This window comes from Lonchura striata, chromosome Z, assembly GCF_046129695.1.
Source record: "Lonchura striata isolate bLonStr1 chromosome Z, bLonStr1.mat, whole genome shotgun sequence".
Taxonomy (NCBI): Eukaryota; Metazoa; Chordata; class Aves; order Passeriformes; family Estrildidae; genus Lonchura; species Lonchura striata.
The window spans coordinates 16,101,343-16,120,577 of NC_134642.1; the positions used below are offsets into that span (position 1 = coordinate 16,101,343).

Sequence of the window (19,235 nt, forward strand, 5' to 3'; positions counted from 1 at the left end):
CAGCAAGAATGTGTGAAATTCTCAGGTCAGCTATGAGTGTTCTTTGAGCTCCCGTGTCTCCAGGAGGACTCCAAATTCCTTTCCAAAACAGTATTGGACTGATGAGCTTCCTTGATGGTGTCTGAGATTTCTCTGATTTTTCTCCATGGGGTCTATATGCAGTCTTACTAATTTACTTCCTTTAGTAGGTTAAAGCAACTGTATTGCAAGACTTTTTCATGCATTAAGGATTTTCTAAGACAAATCTAGAAATAATTTTATCAGGTGCATTTGTTTAAAGTGTATTTCTCCTGACTGGGAACAGAATTCATGTAAGTAATTTCTTAGCATATTACGCCATAAGGAATTTCTCAGGATAATACACTACAAATACAGGTTCATCACAATCTATGCAGATTTTCTTTCTTTTGGTTTATGAAGGCAGAAGAAGGAAATCCTTTTCTATTAGCTTTAGATATTGGCAATTGCTACCAAGTGGAGAAAAGTGGACAGACAACTCTGAGTGACTGCAATTACACAAGCAGTTTCAGTAGAGGATGTGAGCCATAAACTACTGCTGCATTCAGATGCTGGTGTTCCCAAGTACCTCCAAGCTCTGTGGGAATGTGTGATAGGCATGTGTGCAGCTCAAAAAGCAGGTACAAAATGCCTTCCCTCCTCAGGTTGTTTTGCTTCCTTTTTTTATAGCTGGAGGGAAAAAAGTGGGATTTAAGACACAGAATATACGTTGTGGCACTTGAAGATTGAAGTTTGAGCCACATCATCTGTCATGAAAACAGAGCAAAAGCCTTCAACTACAGTGACACAGACAGACACCAAAAAAAAAAAAGGAGGCTCAGCACTGCCAGAGACATGGTCTGAAATTTTGCCAAAGATTTCAGGCTGGCAAATTAGCAAAGGAGCCAGACAAATCAGAATGGGTGTAACAGGCTTCATCTATTTCAGCACAGCTTAACCTCTACTATGTCATTGTCATTAATACACAAAATATACTTAGTTTCAGGAATAAGACTGTCTCACTAATAAAGCAGAACCATTGAAAGGAAAACAAAAGAATGAAAGGAGAAGGGTAGCCCTAAGTGTGTAACAGTGATACAACTGAATTACTCAAAGGAAGGGGGAAACATTTTATATACTGAAAGAAGAAAAAAGTTTGGTCTTATTTTATAAAATAATTTAGTTTCCTGCTTTTGATTTACATTTACTTGTAACAGCTGCTTACAGGTCAGGTAACATTAGCATTTAAAAGCTAGCCCTAATTAAATAAATATTGCAGTTAATTGGTATTCATTCTATTTCATGCTTTTGGGCTCAACAGCATAGAGAATTATTTAAGATGGAAATGCCTTGAAAACACACTCTACAAAATGCACAAATACCCATAATCTGCCATTAAAGCAAAACCCTGAAATATATTTCTTCTCACAAAAAATGTACAGAATGTACAGTATATAAAATTCCATCAAAGACAAGCCTAGTCCTTACTCGTGCAGAAATTCTGGGCACAGCTGAGATATTTTATCTCAGCATTGTGGGAAATGTGTCATACAGAGAGCCCTTGTGCGGGATCTGTGAACATCTGCTGGTTCATCAGTACAGGGCAGGATCTAGCTGGATCTGCCCAAGGCAGTGTGCCAGACTAAGTGTGAATTTTCACATGTACCTCCTCTTGTTCATCTCCACAAAATGGAGAGAAAGCAACCAATGCACCAGCTGGAACAAGTTACCCTCAGAGAAACAGGTGTGAAAGCTTTTGAGACACTTAGGAAATAAGGTAACCAAAACTCTCAAGTACTTGAGGGCATGTGTCTTTTGCACTTCAGAGCATGGTGGCAGCAGGAACAGTGAAATACAGGCCAAATCTAGAAGCTGGAAGCCCAGGATCTTGTAGCCAAGCAGCTCCGTGGCCACTACGGTGCAGCACTCCTGCCACCTCTTAAAGCAGTAGGTTTGGGCTTTGATCTTTCTGTTTAAAATCCTCCAATCTGAACTGAACTCTCTGTGATCATAAAGGGGTTATTTGAGTAGAGAAGGACATTAATAGAGTTTAAGATTACTTTGTTAAGTTTTACAGTAAAGGTGGACAGAAATCATTATAATGTGCAATATGATGTATGTAATGAATATAGCTGTCTTCCAAGATCAGGCCTGTTGTGTTAAGAAGACTGTTGGTCACTAGCAAGATAAACAGCTTTGATGGACATTAATCTAGAGAAAACCTTCAAATCCTGGTAGAAAATAGTGCATAGGTGTAATATTTGGGAGCTTTGTTTTGCACTTGAGAGATTAAAGCAATTTACATTGACTTCAGCTGCATTTTTGCAGCTGGAAGTAGGAACTAAGGATTCATCTAACTTTGACAAAGAGGATAACAAAAGTGTCCCACTAAAAGGTGTGGTCTTTCAAGAATTTTTCTTTATGCCACACTGACAGAGTTAAACTAATGGTTTTACACATCAGAAAAGCCATTGCAAATGCAGCAAACTAAGACCCTTTTTGTTATTCTTGGCATTCAGCAGTGATTGCACTCCCAAAGTGAGGCCACTTATTTTTTCCCTGAGCTCACCGATATTTTAAGAAATCCTTTTGTGACTGTGTTGCAAGATAGACTGTATGGAGTTCAGTTTTGATCTAACACCAAGCTTGTACTCATGCAATCACAGTGACATCGGCAAAATTAAGCCTGCTTTACACCTACAGAGATGAAATGAGAATTAGTGCCTCAGTCTCCTTCGCTAATTGAATGGGAGGATGACAGGATAATTCCTGTGTAGAAAAGGATACCTGCTCACAGGACATCCCTTTGCCCCTTTCTGTCTCCGTGAATATAAACTTAACGATCTGCAAGCTTTGGAAGGAACCATGCACTTTTTCTCAGAGATTTCAGGGGTAGAAGAACCAAGTCTATTTCCAGCGGACTTGTAAGTGCTGACACAATTGGAAAACGTCGGAATGAGCTTATAAAGAGGTGTTCTACACGCAGTCCTCGTAGCTGTCCTGCAGCTTGGTGAGAAGGGCAGCGTGATCATGAGTTTTCTGGATGAGAGCAGCAGAGGCGCTGCCACGGCCCGCGCCGAGCGGACCGGCCGCGGACACCGACCGGCCGAGCGCCGCGGCGCCGCGAGCGCGCGGGGCGCAGCGACATCTCGTGGCCGCGCCGGGGAGCGCGCCGGGGAGCGAGCCCGGGGAACGCGCCCGGGGAACGCGCCCGGGGAACGAGCCCGGGGAACGAGCCCGGGGAACGAGCCTGGGGAACGCGCCCGGGGAACGAGCCCGGGGAACGAGCCCGGGGAACGAGCCTGGGGAACGCGCCCGGGGAACGAGCCCGGGGAACGAGCCCGGGGATCGAGCCCGGGGAACGAGCCCGGGGAGCGCGCACGGGGAACGAGCCCGGGGAACGAGCCCGGGGAACGAGCCCGGGGAGCGCGCACGGGGAACGAGCCTGGGGAACGAGCCCGGGGATCGAGCCCGGGGAACGAGCCCGGGGAACGCGCACGGGGAACGAGCCCGGGAATCGAGCCCGGGGAACGAGCCCGGGGAACGAGCCCGGGGAACGAGCACGGGGAACGAGCCCGGGGAACGAGCACGGGGAGAGCGCACGGGGAACGCGCCTGGGGAACGAGCCCGGGGAACGAGCCCGGGGAACGCGCCCGGGGAGCGCGCACGGGGAGAGCGCACGGGGAACGAGCCCGGGGAACGAGCACGGGGAGAGCGCACGGGGAACGAGCCCGGGGAACGAGCCCGGGGAACGAGCCCGGGGAACGCGCCCGGGGAACGAGCCAGGGGAACGCGCCGGGGAACGAGCCCGGGGAACGAGCCCGGGGAACGAGCCCGGGGAACGAGCACGGGGAACGAGCCTGGGGAACGCGCCGGGGAACGAGCCCGGGGAAAGAGCCCGGGGAACGCGCCCGGGGAGCGCGCACGGGGAACGAGCCTGGGGAACGCGCCGGGGAACGAGCCCGGGGAAAGAGCCCGGGGAACGAGCTCGGGGAACGAGCCCGGGGAACGAGCCCGGGGAACGAGCCCGGGGAACGCGCCCGGGGAGAGCACCCGGGGAACGCGCCCGGGGAACGCGCCTGGGGAGCGCGCCCGGGGAACGCGCCCGGGGAACGCGCCCGGGGAGCGCGCCTGGGGAGCGCGCCCGGGGAGCGGGCCTGGGGAGCGCGCCCGGGGCTCGCCGTCCCCGCCGCCTCCGCGGCCGCTCCGGCCCCGCGCCTCCCCGCCGGCAGCAGCTGCTCCGGACGGACGGCTCAGCACACGCGTCCGCAGCGCCAGGCGGCGAGGAGCCGCGCTGCAGACGCGTCCGGGGGCTTTGCGAGTGAAGCTGTTTCTGCAACAGGATCAGTGTTCTGTATTTGCAGTGACTACAAAAGCCAGGGCGAGAATAGCAGATGTTGAGCAGAAAGTTTTTCAAACACTCTTCTGGGTGAAATCAGTTCTGGTAGTTGGAAGATGATTTGTTTATTAAGGAAAACTTGCATGAGAAAATACATGCTTTCGCCTTCACAAATGCCCTCCTTTCTGAATCCCCATTTCCCACTTGTTTATATGAAACACACCCATTTATGACGTATCAGCCAGAAAAGAGCATATTAATCTCAAGAGAAAAATAATAGGCCCAAACATGCACCCCATATGTGAATTTGGCTTTTTCTGAAGCTCCATAAGTTTTTTGTTCACTTTTCTTCAGTATCATGTAAACTGGAAGAACTGATGGAGCTAAAAAATTTTCTTTGATACTTCCACAAAGTTCACATGAACTTGGCTAGAATGCCCCACCAAACCCCTGTGATTTAATGCTTGTGATTTGCAGTTTCAAACAATGGCAAGCTTATTCGTTTTGCATGGTGTACTTTACTTTGCAGTTTGTTGTATAAATAGGACTACCATCTGCAGGAATAGAGCTCACATCAACTTTTGAACCTGGGTCCAAGCATAATTGATACATTTGGCATGGTTACAAAGCAATTAAAGCAATGAGTCAATTTTTAGAAAATATTGGAAGTCAGGTTTATGATTTTCTTTTTTCCCCCATTAAATAGACTGGAAAAGAAGGCTTGTAGGGTAACTGGCCAAGGACACAAGGCCTGAACTTCTGTGGAGCTCAGAAGTTAACCTTATTCTCCTGATATCAGTTGCATCAGAATGCCCTTGGCAGATAAGTCAATGTGATTGCATAAGATGCAGTTTTCAAGGACACAATTTCTTCAAAGTACTGGAGAGGGCAGCAAGCTTCTTTACCCTGAAGCTTACCTGAATCACCCTGACACTCTCTGTCTATATTCTCAGAACAGAGAAGTAGTGAAGTACTGCTGAATAAAACAAGAATATTAATCCTTCCCTTCCCTTCCCTTCCCTTCCCTTCCCTTCCCTTCCCTTCCCTTCCCTTCCCTTCCCTTCCCTTCCCTTCCCTTCCCTTCCCTTCCCTTCCCTTCCCTTCCCTTCCCTTCCCTTCCCTTCCCTTCCCTTCCCTTCCCTTCCCTTCCCTTCCCTTCCCTTCCCTTCCCTTCCCTTCCCTTCCCTTCCCTTCCCTTCCCTTCCCTTCCCTTCCCTTCCCCCTCCCACTCCCCTTCCCCCTCCCCCTCCCCATTCCCCGCTTTTTTTCTATCAGTCCAACAGCTTGTTACATATTTTGTAAAAAAAAATCAGAATGACAAGCCTTGCATTAGGGATGCAAGCCAAGAACAGCTTAGAAAGTATCACTCCTAAGTACACTCCTCTTCTCTTGTTTCAATTATCTAGAAATCAGAGACATGCAATGAAGAACAGCAAGAGGAACCTTTTATATGCGAGAGAGCCTCAAGTGACACACAAATCCAAATTAATAGCAAACAGAGTTTTACAGAATATTTGCTAGAACAGTGCAGTGAGCTGACTTGAAACATTCTTTTTTTACAAGTGAGGTATTTGTCCCAGGGAACAGACATGTTGAGCTTAGGCTTTGTAGCAGTGACTTCATCATTCTGGCTTAATTCCTCAAAGAGTTTAAGTATCCTTGTGCTAGGAAGTGTGTGTTTAACTTAAATTGTGGGTAACTGCTCCCTCTTCTTTGTCTATAAAAGTTGACATTTGCTACAGATACCAATTGAACATGTTATTAGTTTTTTTTATTAGCTTTTTCTGCAGATTAATTTAGCAAACTTGTCTTATAGGCTGTTATGAAGACAAGAAATTATATGAAGCAAAGATTTCAAAACAAGTGGGAGATTGAGTTGGCTTGTACCTGCCTCTGTATAATCTCAGTGCTTGGTGTCCATTACTGTATGCATGAGACTATTTGATGTGGAAAATACACTGTATGTTGTCTGAACTGTACTGCTGGGATGGAAACAAGCTCAGCCTGTGAAATCATTCACACAGTTCCTCTTGGTGCCATGCAGGGGGTATGTGGTGAAATAAAGCTGAGGACTTGGGTCTAAACCACAAAAGTTGTAACCTCAGTTACCACTGCAGAGCAGCATGAGACATGGATCCAGTCACAGGAGTGACCTTATCATTTTCATCACTGACATTGTGATTTTTCAGTGTGTTTCAGGTGACAAAAATAGTTAGAAACTTGCAAAATGTAATTCAGGCTTCCAAAGTTTTCACTGTAATACATCTATGTAGATGAAGAAGTGTTTAAAAAACTTATTTAAAGTGTTAAAAAGCTATCTTAGACCCATTAGCAACAGAAATATTCTCAAAGTAGAGACACTTGCATGAAAATACATGTTAAATTCCAGGCAGTAATGTGTTGAAATACATTTTCTAGAATGATTTAACGGTTTACTCATAACCATCGTATTACTTCTTTTGAAGTAATGTGCATGCTTTTATATACACACTTAAAACAACATCAATTTCTGAATACACTAAATATTTCAATATTGTATGCTTGTAAGCCTGTATGCATACACGTAAAATTTTTATTTTTTAAATGTAATTGTCTCACAAACTTTGGAGACATGACTTTTAGTGGAATGCATAATTATTTATGTAGTTAGGATTCTTTAGCTGAAATTATTTGTTCCTCCAAAGTCAAAACATCACTGAATGTTGGACATCCCAAGTCAGTTTTCCTGCACAGCAAACATACTTCCACACCTAAGAACATGGATACTAAGAAAGAGAGTGGGAAGTACATTTTTTACAGGAAAGAAGGGGGGAAAATGTATCTGAGTTCCACCATCTCTCTTCAGAAAAACTGATATTGTTGTCCAAAGGAAATGGATGCTGAAAGACCCTATGGACATTTGACTTGTTTATACCTGCTGCCAGCTGCTGACCTTGTAGGAAAAGCTTTTACTGTTTAGGAGTCTTTTATGTCCCATGACACAAGAGTTCAAGCTGGGTATACAAACTCAGTAAATTCCCACATGTTCCCACATGTTCAAAAAGGGATTAATTTCTGCCCCAGTGTCAGGACCAGAACAACTCCAAAGTGGGAACGCTTGGAAGTTGCCCATCATAGGCTCAGGATTTCAGGATCTGCATCCTTTTGCTTAACCTGCCAAAGCAGCTGGTACAGGCCAAATCATGTATGCAAGTTCTGACACCTTCTAGTTCTTTCTATTTTCTTATAGTTCTTATGTATGTTCCTCCCCTTCCCACCATTCCCAGTCTCTATCAGTAGACAGTACCAATGTGAATGTGTTTCACACTCTCCTTTCCATAGGAAATACCACCTTCCTTTTCCTTGTTGTAAGAGTTCTACACAGAATTGTCCCCTGGATGCTCAGGACTGGACCACTGAATTGCAGTAATTAAGGTGATGGTTCTGGAAGACCTTCTACACAAAGGCTCCATCCTCTGCCCATTTTAGGTGAGAAGCAATGCCGTGACTGCAGCCTTTCTGTTTCCATGACTGAATTGAAGAATGGGTGAGCTGCTGCCTGAAGCTGGGGACTGATAAACGTGCAGACACAGCTTTGCCTTTGAGTACTCAATGTGTGTAAACCAGGATGTGCTACAGGACCAGCTCATCTCTACACCTAGCCCAGACACAGTTTTCTATCCAGGCATATTCCTAAAAGTCTGCTGTCTCATCTATGCAGTTTACCAACATAAAACAACAACCAGAAATCAAGCTCTGTCCCTATGTTTGGGAAGTCAGTTTTCTAGGGCAAGTAATGGCCATGCTGAGTTTCTTATCACATTCATGCCTAGAGCAGATCCTAATGCTGCTTGAGCACCTTTGCAGCTAAATGAGATGGATGGAGATAAAAAAAGAAGCAGCTTGCTCTTTCCAGGTGTGGAAGAGAGAATGAACTGATGGACAACTCGCTGGTCTCCTTTCTGGTGGGCAGTGAAAGTCTCTTTTAACTGACGGCAGATGTATAAAAATATAATTGGAAATGTTAAAGACAGGTTGGCAGTGAATGGAAGGTTCTGGTAGCTGGGGAGAAGGAACCAGAGTAGTATCATCTACTTTTGCAGTTGCCCAGTATCTCTTTATTTGCTAAACCCCATGGGCTTCTTCAATGTGAGCTTCATAAAGGAGCTGAAAACAAATAGTCCCTGGAAAGTATCCAGGAAGGTCTTATGAAGAACAAGAAGCAGGAAGAAAAAAAAAAGCTAATATCAGAGGTACAAATATGGTCTGAAGGATTTGAAAAGAATCCAGGTGACAAATGGCATAGCTAGCAATGGATGTTCCTTGGATGCTCTTCCACTCTCCAAAATCTGGGCAAGTGCTCTGGAAGTTATGAGAATGAGCTAACATGAGGCTCATACTCTCTTACAGTCTGGACATTTAGTGTTCTTGCAATATTTTGGCTTCATTCATTGTGCCAGGATGACAAGCAACAACATGTGAGAATGAAAAATGGTGGAGTAGACGTGGGTATAAACAGATTGATGAATGACAGTATTTTGTGTCTTGGAAGAGTTTTCTATCTTAAATAGAATCTTTGCTCATGTTCAGTAGGAGGAACATGAAAAAATAATTTTGAATTGTTCCCACATTTTTGGCTTTTGTTCACCTGCCCCTGCTATGCTGGAGCTGTGAGCAAAATCCTCTGAGAGTCTTCTTTAAGAATGGGGAAGCTCTCGGAAAGCACCCAAATGTGCCAAAAAAAGGAAATATGCTGAAAAACATGCAATACCCTGACAAGTTACTCTTGTGGTCAGCCTGCACTTTGAAATAATTTTCTACATAAATTCCTAATCAGAAACTTCATCAATTTGAACAATTAAGCTTCAGAAGTAGGAAAGCTTGATACTTATGGTAGAATACCATGATTTTCCAGCATGGAAAAAATAAGAGAAATTCAAGGAAATAAGTTATTTCTTCCCTCTTGGACCCCTATGTAAAGATTTCAAGCTTAAAGTAATCTTCCCAGCATTAGTCACTGGGAATTAATATGTCCTTCCCAGCTGTTACTTGTAGATGCCAGGCCAGACTGTAAAAACTAAATAGACTTTAGTGGAATGCCTAAAATTAATTTTCTCACCCAGATACTTTCATCTCACTCATTTCACTGTGTTTACAGGCTGGCAGGTTTCCTGAGGGCAGCCATGATTTAGATTTACAGTTCCCTGGCCAGTCTGATTCTGAAGAAAAGTTATAACACCTGTAATGTAATACTGTTTCCGAAAGGAGTGAAAAATGTTTTTAGTATGAAAAGGAAGCCTCTAAATTGCAATAATCACAGTATATCACATATCTCTGGACCCCATTGCAGCAGCTGAGGTTGCCATTACTTCAAAACAGTTTCAATTCCCTTTCCCTTGTCTCCGCCCACTTGTTACAAGAAACCAAATTTGTCTCATCATGCTGGAGACTTGCCTTTAGAAATTTCCCTGGATATTCTCCTGTCAAGGTTAGGCTGGGAAAACACTGAGATTTTGGGGAGGGAAGGAAAACAACTGTGTGATGGTGCAATGTCTCTTCCTGACTATTTAAAATAGAATGGACATCCTTGCCATGTCCTGCCGAGCACTGGACAGCTAGATTTTCACTCTTCAACATTCATGGGGTCCCGTATATGTGCTGATGACCACCGAAGGATGCTACAAGAGTCACCATAAAATAGAAACTTCAAAAGAGAAGGAGGTCAGAAAACAACACTAAAGGGTTGTTTCTACAGCTAACAGCAAGAAATCAGAAATTTAAAATAAAATAAAAAAAAGAGGAGTAAGGAAAAAGACAAACACCCCATTTTTCTCTGAGCAGATAGTTCTTACAGTATCTTTCATCATTATATTTAGAAATTGCCTATAGAAACAATGATTACTGTTATTCCCCCCTATACACATTAATTTGAATATGATCCCTTTGAGGTGCAATATGAGCTTTTACATCTATTGCAGCTTTTTACTTCCCTTCTTTTCAGTTTGCCACATGCCTCTGTAATTCTTGTTACTAGACTATTGGTCTAGGCATTTCCTGGAAAATGCTTTTGTTGTGAGATAGGTCACTCAAATGTAAAGATTGTGTTGCATACCTCTTTTGTCTGAATGAGAGTGTAAATAGATTTGTACTTGTAAATAAGAAAAATAAACAGGCCCAAAAATTCTGAAAACATCAAAATAAATACTGATTTTTTTTTTTTTTTTTTTTTTATGGAGATATTGTCTCTCCATCAATGGCAAAGACCTTTTCAGCTTTCTAAGATGGAAATCTGTAATAATAATCCAAGGCTCCTGATGATAGAAATAAAAATTATTGCATCACAGAAATACTTTGAAACTCATGTATTATTCCAGATCTGAATGCTCTCCGTATTTTGCAGTGTAGTTACTGGGTGCTCAAGAATCACATAAGATGAGTAAGGTTTCTAAATTAAAAATAAAATTAATTTAACTTTTATTGGAGAAAAGAGCTGCTTCCAAACAAAATACATACACAGTTTATTTTGATCCTCCAGCCATTTTTCCTAGTAATCCCCAAACCAGCTTAATATTAAGCATTAAATTTATTTACATCAGCTTTGGATCTGAAACTACCCTGTGAAGGAGCATATCATGTATCACTGTTCTTCAGACCAAGGGAAAAAGGGGTGGACAACCAGGTCACAAATGACTTCACCCACTGCATGCATGGGGACCTTGGGCCAAGCCAAGATCTCCACTACTTCATGGCTGGTTCTTGGCAGCTGCAGCTGATGCCAAGGGAATCTGCGGGCTGCTCTCACCTGTGACCTAGCAAGCTCTGTCACCTTAATCTGTTTCTAATGCAGGGCTGATAGGTTTAACCACTGCCTCCATTTTCTGTGAAGAATGTAATTTAAACACTGGCTTTGATGTCCATTATGCTTTCAAGAAATGTAGCCCTGCTTTGAGCAGGAGGTTGAATGTTTTGACCTCCTGGAGTCCCTTCCAGCCCCAATTACCCAGTCACTTCTAAGTTTTGGTGATGACAGGCTTTGGCTTTTTCTGGTGCAAGAAGCCAAGGTCAATTTGGAAAACACCTGGATTCTCAGCCTGTGTAATATGGTTCTATGCGTGAGACAATGACAAAATCACATTGTATGTCCTTTACTTTTACTGTAAAATACTGGACAAAACTTTTGGGGAATGTGAGCTGTAACACACAAAATTTGAAGACAAAAAATTGCCATGGCACTGCTGAACTGCTCGACTTCTCAACTTCTCAATTTGCCCTGAGGCACACAGAGTGCTGGCATGTGTCCTCTGCACCCTCAACAACCACCCCATCTATGAGGAATCCAACATCAGGTAAGGATCAGGTGCTCCTGAAGATTTGGACATGCCAGCATTCACCAACTATTCAACCTACATGTGGTTTCTGGAGTGATTTAGCTCCATTTCAGGAGCAGAAAGCCATTGGCGATCTGAAACAGATCAGATGTGACAGTTTTGAGCACATACCTCAAAAATTTAACCCTCAAAGGAAATCACAAATGTGCAGATCTGATTTTTTTCTGTACTTATTTGCTTCAGGAGAAAAGCAGCAAGATGGCACCCAATGACATGTGGGGTAGTATCACTCTGGCCTGCCTTTGTTCTGTTTCCTTTAGAACATGCTTGCACATGCAGAGTATTTGGGCTTGGAAATATCATTCCCTTCCTCTACCTTAGGGATCTACAAAACTGAAATAACCTCTCCTGGGGTATAAAAGAACGAGATGGATAATATTCTGGAGCCTTTGGTGAAATATAATCCTTATTATCCCTACAGTAAAGAGAATAACCCTGTAACTCAAACAGAGAAGGCTTGGAAGAGACAATGATTTTTCAGCTGACCTTTTATTTCAATAAATTATTTTATTTTGTATATCAACACAAGCGCAATGTTAAAAAGTTAATGCTATTGAAAATGATTAACAAGCACATCTGACTTAGCATTATGTAAACATAATAAAAGTTGGCCTAAGAACAATACCTGCTTTAATCTGTTCTGTTGGAGTTCATCCCAAAATCCCAGAGTTTTCACAACTCCCTGTTAGGGAGGATAGTGCCTGGAAGCCTATGCTGACATGCAGCATTACTCCCTAATGTTACTCTGTTTTCAATATCTTGTGCTTACATGCTGTCAAATGGAATTGCTAGCAAACAATTCCAAGTAGGCTGTCACTCTGCAGCTTTCATAGAGTTTGTCCTGCACATGGGAGACCTGCAGCAGGGTTCAATGGAAGTGAAATCCCCTGAATATAAGAAAAAACAGGGTATGATCAATCCTGTTTTGGCTGTTTAATTCCCAATAAAGCCAAGGCCAGGAAAAGTGACCATGCATAGTCTCACTATATTCCCTGCCATAGTTTTGGCTGCCACCACTATGGGCATCCCAGATAGGAGGTGGAGAATTAGCAGCTTTAGACCTGTGACATTCATAAGCCCCTCTGGCACTGGCTGCTCTTGCAAATTACAGGGTACCAGTATGGCTGCTGTTGGTAAACCTCTGGAGCTCACCTGCTCCAGCCCTCTGCTCAAGCAGAGCCATCTACAGCCAGTTGCCCAGGAGTCTGTACAAGTTGCTTTTGAACATCTCCAAGGAGGAAGATGCTGGACAGCCCTCTGCCAGTGCTGGGTGAGCCTCATATTAAAAATATGTTTCCTGATGTTCAGAGGAAACCTACAGTTGGTATTCATTGTCCCTTCTCTTTTCACTGGGCACCAATGGAAAGAGTATGCTCTGCTCTTCTTTGCTACTAGTGAGTGCCCAAGGCTGGACTTGGCTGGAGAGAAATGAGCATGACCCCATCAGCCCCCAAGTGGGTGAGAATTGTCCTTCAGGAAATTGACTTGCTTAGGCTTTATTAACAGATTTTTTTTTTTTTTTTAAGTGCATCTATTCACTACATAGCTTGAAGAAAATTTGTCCAAACTTCCTGACAGTTCTATCCACATTTGTAGCAGAATCAGGATTAGCCACCTCTATTAATTGGTTGCTCCAAATGGGCTGTAAGAATATACTTGATATTTGCAAGGTTTGTGTTTTTATCTTTAAAAGAAATGGATAGCTTGTTTAAAGATAGAAGATCACAGGAATTTTCCAGTCTGCTTATCTGCTACAAGGTGGCTCTGACCTGGAGCAGGGGTCCAGACTTGGGTTTTTAGTGCCTCCTTATGACATGATTTTTGTCAAGTATTGGAACAGGCTACCAGACTTAAGTCACCATCCATGGCGGTACTTAAAAGATGTGGAGATGTGGCACTTCAGGGATATGGCTGAGAGGTGAACTTGGCCACACTAGGTTAACAATTTAACTTGATCTGAGAAGTCTCTTCCAATCTAAATGATTCCATGATTCTATGAGTGTCTGTCCAAGGACTCAGATGGCCAAAATACTTGTGTCAAAACAGTCCCCTGCAATTGTATTCTGTGGCAGTGTCAGGTGGGTTGATCCCACCAGCAAAGCCCCCACCCAGTTGCTTTCTCAGCTCTCTTCAGGGCATGAGGGAAGAGAAATGGAAGGACAAAAAGGGGAAAAATGCTTGATGGATTGAAAAACCCAAAATAATTTTAACAAATGCAAAGGGCTTTGATTGCTTTGATAGTTTTCTCCAGCAGCTAAAATCAGCAAAAAAATGAGTAATCCTTATAATTTTAACATTTCTGGCTTTATTCTTAAACTAGACACTGGTGGTTCCTTCTATGTCTTTCTCTGTTGAAATAAAAGGCTTTTGAAAAGCCATTGTTTTATTTCCATGGAGGTATTATTAGACTACAATTAAGACTTTTCTCAAATTTTCTGTAACTTAAAATCATTAAAGATTTTAGAGGAGATCTCTAAATCCTTGCTATAAGATACTTCTTCTCCCCCATCAGATCATTGTATGGCTCTTTTCTGTACCCTTTCCATGTTTGTAGTTTGTGTGTGTGCATACCTGAGTGTTGAGTGTGTGACCTTCAAAACTGTCCAGATGCCCAGTATCCAGCTCACTGACATTATTGTCAGAGGGAAATCATACTTTCAGATGTTTCTCACTTTTCTTTTTTTATCTGTTCAAGAACTATAATAGTCTGATTTGTGTCTACATCAAAATAATAATTCCTGTTGAGCTGAGACTCCTACTTATCATACTGCCACTCACACTGCAGTCCATGCATTTGTAGGCATGACCTTCAGGACTTCCTTTTATGACCATGCCAAGTACTAAATAGTCACATAGAACCGTATTTTGCATTAATCAAATTCTCCAAACAATCCAGGTTGCTTAAGCAAATATGCATATGTATTTCTGTGTGTGTACACAAACGTCATTTATATTATTTGTATTATGAATTTATATATTTTATATATGTGTGCCACTATACCAAAGAGTCTTCATGGTTATTTGCCGCCTTGTCAGTTTGTGTCATCCACAACTGTTGTGAGCTCCTGTGCTTCTGGATCTCTTCCAGATCTTCAGCCTGATCATCTGTCAGAGGCAGCTCTCCATATGAGTAAAGGACCTATGGAAGAGCTGGGGTGTCATAACAGAGAACAGATAGATGAAATGCCAGGAGGGGGCAAAGCCTTCATTTTTAGTAAAAATTGAATTCTATTGTACTGTAACTTGGAATTTTTCAAACATTCAGACTTAGCTATTTTAAAGTCAGAAAGCTTAGCAGAAGAGGCACTCATACACTGAAGCTCTTATGCATTGCCTCTTTCATCCTTTGTCTAAGTTGCAATTCTAAAGGGGTATAAATGGACATATTATAAATGTTTAGTCCCTACAGGTTTTTCAAAACTCCATGAAAGCCATTTTCTTGCCATAGTACTTCCCTGCCTTATTTTCTCACTCACTTTTCAGTTTTTGAATTCAGCATTAAGATTTCGTCTTCACCTTCTAGAGATTGCAAAAATGTGCTATGTCTTTCATTTTGCTGCAGCCCTCCAATCTTTTACTAGCTGGATCTGCATCTTCTACTTGCAGACCTGCAAGCATTTTTGCTTGAACAGCTCCTCAAGCTCATACTCACATACTCACATACACAGGGTCCAGCCACTACAGGGAACAGAGCCTATGAAAGCACCTCAGAAGAGCTTTTGTGAAATGCCTATTTCTGAAATGAGGCTTGTACTTTGGGAAGAAAGCGGGCTAGACAGGAAAACAAAAAGCTTTTGTTTTGACACTTTCAGGTTGATGGTACAACAGCTTGTTGAGAGAGCAGGCATATGTGCCAGGGTGTTACTCCCCTTTGCCAAGGGCAAAGTGTCATCTTTCTCTGCAGGTACTCTGCTAGGAGTGGAAAAAAATTCTGCTTACTTTGGCAAACTTTATGTTTCTAGGAGACAAAGGAGTGCCACACAAGAGCTGGAGTGTAGGTATTAATACTCAGCACTCACCAGCTGCACTGCCTGTATGTTTAAAGGCTGCAGTTGCTTGCAGCTGCAATAGTTAAAGTCCTTCCTGATTGTTTAGCTCAGTTTGGTTTGCTTTCTTTCTTACACAAACACACAGACTTTGTACACAACCAACATAATGTAGGCAAAAAATTTTCATGAGCCTAGTGAGAACTTCTCATGGATGTAAAATGACTAAGGATCTTGCACTGTGTCTCTTAGAGTTGCTTGATTGCTCATTCTGTGTGGTGTGGTTGTGCTGCTCTATAACCTCTCTGGTTCAATTTGGCTGGAAGAAAACAAGCCTATTCTGCCATTTATGAACTGGCTGGAGGGCATTCTGGAGAGTTTAAAAGAAAATAAATTTTCAACTATAAAATAAATTTTAGAATAAACTTTAAACCATAAAACTTGAACAGCTCAGCCTGTGGTTTGAAGGCATTAAATTGAAACTCCAGGGGATGCACCAGCTTCTGTAATGGCTGTTGAAATACTGCCCTGGGAAACAAGTCAGGTCATGCAGGCAGCTACACTTTAGTTGAAAATGATGAAAACTAATAGTACAGCATTTACATCATTTAGTATTGGGGCAGTATTAGTGTGACTATGCTCCTTTGGGGATATGAAGCTGCAAAGAAGCACTAACCAAAATAAAGTAGTACTAACCAAATAAGCTAATACATTTTCCAGTTCTATCATATAGTTAGACCAAGAGATCATGGTAACACTTGCTATGATGCTGAGATATTGTGATTTCTATTTCTGTGGTGCTGTTATGAACTGATTTTCAGGCTATGTTTTTTATCTGGTTAATAACTTCTTGAATATACGACTTGTAAAGTTTTAACACCATGCCTTAAAAGACTTGGTAAATTGAAAATACTGTTTAAGCTTAGAGCCATCAGTGCTCTAGTTTGGATATTCAATGGAAGCATTCATTAAAAGATTGTAATGGAAAGATAAAATATGACTCAAGCTCCTTCTTAGCAAATAGCACCCCTAGAGCTGGTCATTAGAGGTAAGGGTCTGTTAAACCACAAGATAGGGAGGGATGAGGAGAAGGTATTTCTGTATAGTGGGGGAAATAAGACTGCTTAAAATAATTGTCAGAGGTGGCTCCTGTAGTCATCATTAGCACAAAGCAGAAAAGACACAGATCTAAAACTCTCCAGGACATGACAGCCTTGAAGGACCTTTCAGGTACTGATTAGTCAGAATCATAGGCAAGTGGCAGCACTGCAGAACCCAAGGAAAAATTTTCTTCATTAAATGTCATCTTAACAATGTGTTTGCTATTTGATCTTTTGGTAAATTTCTTCTGTTATTGTCAAACTATGGCTTTTAAGTGTTCCCTTATTTGCAAAGCTTAAACAGTTTTAGGGCTGAAAGATCAGACACAAGGCACTCCATACCCTGGGGAATGGATACCTTACAAACACCAGCTGGAGACCATTGTCACAGTAACCAGCATATCCCAGCTCTCCAAAGGCTAGAGGAAGCACCTAGGTGGAAATGAAAATGGCAATATTTCTGTATAAAGATCTTTTCATGCTGATCAGAAAACGTTATGATTCAAGATCATGGATTAAGTGTCAATGCCTCAGGAAACAGATTGTGATGACTGAAAGACCAAAGCCTGCTGTCACAAGCCACAACCTGCTTACATGAACAGTCACACTGCATGCAGCACTACTGCACAGGGAAAGCACTGGTAAGCATGGATACATGTGCTGAGGAATGTCCTGTGTTCTTAAGGCACAAATCCCTTTTTTATTCCTTCTTCCACTGTGTCTGCAGACTACTATGGCCTGTAAAGGAATACATTGTTCATTTGCTCAGGTGCTTTAAGTTTCTACTAGGTTTTCTGCTCTTTACCCTTCTAATAACCTCAGGCCTCAGTTGCAATGCCATGGAGTCAATACATGCATAGTTTAACCTAAAGTGTTTAAGAGTGTCTCAAGTGTGAGGATAAACATCTGCCAGCAAGGTGTAAAATAGATGGGTAAGTGTGATAGTGATGCAGAGGGCACTGCACCTTCCTCTGTGTTATCCTCCCCCACCATCAGTGCTTGGCTGCTGATGCTCAAGGGACTCAAGGTTCAACTTTGCTTCCCACTGGCTGCATAACCTCAGCTAAGGGTGCTGGTGAAGCTGCTGGCCTGACAAAAAGCTGTGTTAATGTCTATAGAAAATAAGCAATAAGGTTAGCAAGGGCAAAATTATAGGTAGGGGATCAAGGAATCCCAAGTACATAAGTGGAAAGATACCGAGATGAGGACTTGGTAACTGCAGATGAGGAGAAGGCGAAAGTGCTTAATGCCTTCTTTGTCCCAGACTCTAGTGGGAAGACAGCTTGTCCTTAAGACAACTGTCCTTCTGGGTTGGTAGATGTTGTCAGGGAGCAGAATGGTCCCCCATCATCCAGGAGGAGGCAGTCAGAGAACTGCTGAGCCATTTGGATAAATTTGGATAAATCCATAAGACCAGATGAAATCCATCTGGTGATTAAAGAGCTGGCAGACGAGCTTGTGAAGCCACTCTCTATCATTTTGCAACAGTCCTGGCTCACTGGTGAGTTTCCAGAGAACTGGAAGCTGGCCAATGTGACATCCATTCAAAAAAAGGGTGGGAAGGATGATCCTGGTAATTATAGGCCAGTTATCCTGACTTCAGTACCCAGTAAGGTTAGGAACAGTTTATACTGAGTGTCATCACACAGCACTTACAGGATGGCCAGGGTATCAGACCCAGCCAGCAGGGGTTTAGGAGGGAAAGGTTGTGCTTGACCAGCCTGGTCTCCTTCTATGACCAGGTGACCTGCCTGGTGGATGCAGGAAAGGCTGTGCATGTTGATCATTTGGGCTTCAGCAAGGCCTTTGGCACTGTCTCCCACAGCACACTGCTGGAGAAGCTGCAGCCCACGGCTGGGACAGGAGCACTCTGTGCTGGGTTCAGAACTGGCTGCATGGCTGGGCCAGAGAGTGCTGGTGAGCAGTGCTGCATCCAGCTGGGGCCAGGCACCAGTGGTGTCCCTCAGGGCTCTGTGCTGGGACCAGCTCTGTTCAATGGCTTTATTGATGACATGGATGAGGGGATTGAGTCCTTCATTAGTAAATTTGCAGACAACACTAAGCTGGGAGCGTGTGTCAATCTGTTGGGACGTGGGAGGGCTCTGCAGAGAAACCTGGAACACTTAGATGGATGGGCAGAGTCCAGTAAGATGATGTTTAATAAGTCCAAGTGCCAAGTCCTACATTTTGGCCACAGTTACCCCCTGTAGCATTACAAGCTGGGGACAGTGTGACTGGAAAGGGACCTGGGGGTGCTGGTGACAGCCAACTGGACATGAGCCAGCAGTGTGCCCTGGTGGCCCAGAAGGCCAAGGGCATCCTGGCCTGCATTAGGAATTGTGTGGCCAGCAGGAGCAGGGAGGTCATTCTCCTCCTGTACTCAGCACTGGTGAGGCCACACCTTGAGTGCTGTGTCAGTTCTGGGCCCTCAGTTTGGGAAGGACAT

The 19,235-nt window shown here is 43.2% G+C and overlaps 1 long non-coding RNA gene across 2 annotated transcripts in view; it reads right to left on the minus strand.

The window, feature by feature from the left end:
- Positions 1–13,004: 13,004 nt before the first annotated feature.
- Positions 13,005–19,235, minus strand: part of LOC110471261 (uncharacterized) — a 56,495-nt gene continuing 50,264 nt past the window's right edge. For both annotated transcript variants that reach the window (XR_002465558.3, XR_002465559.2), the window contains one exon: positions 13,005–14,853. This is a non-coding gene — a long non-coding RNA (uncharacterized LOC110471261). The remainder of the gene's footprint in view (positions 14,854–19,235) is intronic.